This window comes from Lepisosteus platostomus, chromosome 5 (genome assembly GCF_059453375.1).
Source record: "Lepisosteus platostomus isolate fLepPlt1 chromosome 5, fLepPlt1.hap1, whole genome shotgun sequence".
Lineage (NCBI taxonomy): Eukaryota > Metazoa > Chordata > Actinopteri > Semionotiformes > Lepisosteidae > Lepisosteus > Lepisosteus platostomus.
Window position 1 is genome coordinate 61,631,966 of NC_142615.1, and position 5,334 is coordinate 61,637,299.

Consider the following 5,334-nt stretch of genomic DNA (forward strand, 5'->3'; position numbering starts at 1 on the left):
TTACAGCTCGAGAATTCAATTGTTACCTCAACCACCATTGATATCAATCTAATACCTATGAGTGATGTACTTGCTTTTGAGTATCTAGTGTAGAAGTTCTAATCCCAGTTAATTTACGAAACAGTCTAAATGAATGGTATACTGAATGTATGTCCCTCTTGGTTTGGAACTCTTCGTGATTTAATATATACCTTTTGTATTCTGCTAACCCACACTCTTAAGATCTGTTATGTTTATTTGTACATTTTACGTATTAATAAGTGTATTAGTATCTGTGTGTGTGCATTGCTGAGTTATCCCGCAAGGTCGGTTTTCTAATAGCCATCAAAGAATCATTTTGTGACTTACTACTACAATTAATAATTGTCCCAGTAAATACACAAAACCCTACACATTCATGGAAACCAATATTTACCTGCTAATCCAGAATGCAGCAGAGAACAGTTGGACAGAAGGTTAGTATTTGTCGATACTGCATCACAGAGGTCAGTCTCTTCCCCCTTGTTATGTAGGCTGACTTGTTCACAATGAACTGTCCTCCAGCGACAGTCAGCTGCAATCACTGAGTCAGACATGGTGTTGATGCACTTTGGCTGATTTGGTTACCATGCTTTCCTTTTAAACAAAAGATCCTGAGTTCAAATCCCAGCAGTGCCTTTCTTCCTGTCTTGTCTTACAAAATGTATCACTATGGATGATTACGTGCAGCTTGATTTTGTTTAATGCAAGTTTTCATTTTCTTTCTGGAACAACTTTCTTTTCATGAAATTCATACAGCTTGTGTATGATGAAATACAAATCTTGCCTTGTATATTGCAGGCTTGCAAATGGAGAAAAGGGACACACATGAGTCTCTGTTAATTGAAAGGTTAGTGGTTTGAGCCCTCCCAGAAATACACTTCTCATTATTGCAATGTAAACCTCATCTCTACTTATTTGGATTTCTTAGCAAAACCTTAACCCACTTGATATTTGCAGGAAATGTGAATGTTTTTGTTAAACAATGAAGTACATAAGTCAATATCACTGGGAATGGCCAATAATGACCAACATTCAAGGACATCATATTCAGCCATGGACTTTGATCTTCAAACGGCTGGCAGAAGAATTCATGTATGCTCTTGTTGCACCCTTAGTTAGAATATTTAAAATTACGACACAGATTTGTTGGAGAACTTGACAAGCAAAAAAGACAGTTGGACAGCATGATTATGTTAGGACTGTACATTTGTTTTTTTAATACTTTTGTATATTTATCTTAATTTTAATATACATGTAGCCATAAATGCTGTTCTGTGTAAATTAATTTTGTTGTATTTGATCATATTTTAGCTGAGGGCACAAGGGGGTCTATTATACCTTGCGAAACTTCCAAGACAACTATAACAGAGGCTCATATTTTAAGAAAATTGCTTTAAAAGAAAACCAAAATGTGTATGATATCATCCCTCAATATTGACGTTCAAATGAAGGATTTAAAGAAGCAACAGCGATAGGAGAGCACATTGATTATGGACCAATGCTTGCATCTGAACAATCCTTCCTCCTGGAAAGAAGAAAAAACAGGTATGTTTTGAGTCTCATGATGCTCTTCTGGATAAAAAAAACAGTGCAAATTTGTTTCGGATGTATTTTGGATAACATTATAACAGTCATCGAAGAGAAATTTGATCAGTTGAATGCAGTCGAAACTTTAGACATTTTATATGATGAAAGGACATACATTTAGGACTCAGTACCGATAACACTGCTGCTATTGATGGAGTAGAAATAAGTGATGTATTGGCAGTTTTATCTGAGGCAAGAAGTACTAGAACACCTCCTATAAAAATGTTAGGATTCAGAGCAAGAAATATTTTTCCACTTCACCCAATGGTATTACATTTACGAGGCTGAAGCTGGCTTCTTATTCGCCAGCTTCTTCTTCTGCCTTAAATGCTGCTGCTGTGATGTTATGCCGCCTTTTGCCTGTAGATGGCTCTCTACAGTAATTTTTAAAAGTACTAATCGGGATGGATTACTATACTTATTCTCAGTAAAGGGGAATATGTAAGTTGTGACTATCCAAATAGCATTTTTGTGTGAAACACATTTCAGAAAATTGTAAACCAATTTTCAAAACTCACAATAACACAAACACAATAAGTAAAAAAAAACAAAGGCAAAACATAAGTTCACAGGCACTTTCTGCATATTTACCACAACCTTGCCTTCTGATCATAAAAAGTCTTAAAATCTTGCATTTTACAAGAAATTTTAATATAAATGGGACATTTAGAACATGGCATATGATAATATATAGTTAACCGAGGATGAGCAAAGGGTGATGGCACTTTCTGTTTATTGCTATAAACCTACCCCCTGGTTATAAAAACATCTCAAAATTCTGACACTGAGGTATGAGAGACAATGGAACAGACTATCAAAATCCTGAACTTTTACTGTACCAGTTTTTAAATATGACCCTCTGAACGTGGCGTGAGAGAATGCATTGGGAATGCACTTTCTGCTGTATTGCTATGGCCATCCGTCTTGATTATGAAAATGTCTCAAAATTCTGACACTGAGGTGTGAGACACAATGTAACAGGCTCTCTTAATCCTGAAGTACAAGAAATTGTACTGTACCATTTTTTTAAATATGACCCTGTGAACATGGCATGTCCCTCCTTCCTCATTACCAAAACATCTCAATATTCCAACACTATGTATATTTGTAATTACAACACTTCACTGTTGCAATTCTGAGTTTTGACATTGTGAACATGGCATGTTAAAGTATATAGAATATCTAGATCAGAACAGGCTAACTGCAATTCATAGTGATTTATCATTTTCTTTTTTTTCAGTGATTATGACACTTCGGTATGAGGTAAAATATGCTTCAATGACAGAATAAATAATCATGGAAAAAATACCCACAGTGGACATTCATAGTTGTGATTATAGGAATGTTAAATATCAGGTGAGTAGCTGCGTCAGCATGCGTAGGCTGCAAAGGAAAAAGTAAAGGATTATTCCATATCTGAAAAGAGAAGAAAGGAAACATAACGTGTTGGCTGTAGAGCCTTCTTCAGGTGTGAGAAAGACAGGGCAGTAAGCAAAGATAATTTTCTTTATCTTTGCTTACTGCAGTTTATCTTTGATGACAACATCAAAGACGTTAGGAAAATTTACGGCTAACAGCTTCCCATCAACTTCCTTTTATAACTAACCTCATCAGATCCCTCAACTCCCAACTCTTCCACTTTCTCACTTCAGAGAAGATAAAAAACTCAATAATCCTCTACAGAGACAAACCATCAAGACCCCTATCACCTCCACCAATCCTAACCTTGTTGTTACTATACCCTCCAAACTTTTCCTTTCACGCCTTTGCATCCTCAGCTAACATATTTTAAAATTACAACAAAATTACGATAGATTGTACAGTATTTATGTTTAAAATTAAGGTAAATATGTCAATATATAAAAAATCCAACTGCACAGTGCCAACGTAACTATGCTTGTCAAGTTCTCAAACAAACCTGCATTGTATTTTAAAAATATTTCAGCAGATGATTCAACGGGAGTATAAATGACGATTCGACAATCATTTTTCTTGGGTGAATATGGTTTTTTGGGGAGTTGCGATGTTGGGCATTATTGGACATTTCCCGGTGATCCTGACACGTGTTAAACACTCGCATTTCCTGTAAATATTAAAATGGTTATGGTTTCGCTGAGAAATCCAATCGACCTTTGCAAAGACAATGTTTACATCGCAAAAGAAATCCGTCATTGGGTCGAACCACCAACCTTTCGGTTAACAGCCAAACTCGCTAATCGGTAAATTTCCGGTTAAAAAAAATCTCTTACCGTTTTTTTTTGCCAGCCGGAAATATTTCTTCTGCACTGATAACCAAGAATTGTTATTAATTTTTCGCAAGCTGTGTGAATTTCTTGAAAAACAAGTTTTCCAGAAAGGAAATGAATACATGCATTTAAAGAAAACAAGCCATTTGTGATTGCCCGAAATGGTACGTTCTGTACCACAAGATACTGTGGGAAGAAAGATACGGCTGGGATTTGAACCTAGATTCTTGAGGCGCGTTAACCAACTAAGGCATGGTGATAGGGTGACCATCACCTTTTATAGCCACTTGGACACACCGCTCTAAGACATCTGCGTTCAGTTAGCGCTGAGCCTGCTCTCAGAGCAAATTGCCTCTTTTACATAGCAGCCCCGACACTGAGAAACGAAGAGAACTGGCTTTTATCTGGCATTTTTCATGTTCAATGCGTTTGACATCTCCCAAGGGCGACAGAGTTCTTTTGCGACACTATTTCTTCTTTTTTCTTTCTGCAGGGTTTGATAAAAAAAAAACGAGAAGTCATGCAAGGGAAAAATATACTTTTTTTTCATAGAGAAAACGTGCACCAGGAAAAGTGTTGGGAAGAAATTAGTTAACATGATACGTGACCTAACTTACCGGAGCAAACGCTCACCCGTCGAGGTCTGCTTTACTACAAGAGTGAAGTACAGTGAAAGATTTGATCATTTCTCGGCGTTGTGGAAGGAAACAGTCTTTCTTTGAATTCTAAGCCAATCGGAATTTCAGTGCGACACATAAACACTTTGTCTGATTTAAAGAGATTATATTTTAAAACTTATAAAAATGTAGAAAACACCTGTTTCTCACTTTGAAATCTTAGACGGGACGGTGTATTACTAGTCACAGCGCATAGCTCACTATGGTGCTATTCAGGTTATATGATATACCAGAGGTTTAATAAATAACGGGTCTGATTTCGGATCATAAGATTATAGGTTCAACTTCTACCTGGCTCGTGTAAACGTTATTCGGGCTCCGCAGTAATAGATGGTTACTATGTAATGAACTGCACCTGAAAGCAAACGCTGGGTCTGTTTCCTTTTTTCTCCAGCATGAAATAGCAAATCATTACAAAAAGCACCAGCTAATGTCCAATAGCGGGTTTTTTTTCAAATAACATTTACTTCAGGCTCCAGACACTTTTTAAGAAAACAAAAGTGTCCTGAAACTCTCTAGCAGGTTTGCTTGAACCTGTAATAAAACAAGTTATCTAAAACTTCCAGGATTCCATTCCACTTTCTGATGTAGCTGTCTCTGAAGTCGGACGTGATGTTTAGCGGATGTGAAATGTGACTTTTCTCTTGTGTTCAAGGATATTCGCTGTGTGAGCTCCACCGCTGTTGGTGATTTTCCTTTTAAAATAAATAAATCTCTGGAAATTTTATGGAGTGTATCACTTTCACTGAGACCGAGAAGTGTTAAGCAATACAGAGCCCGTAGGAGGCAGCAAACTCGCATAT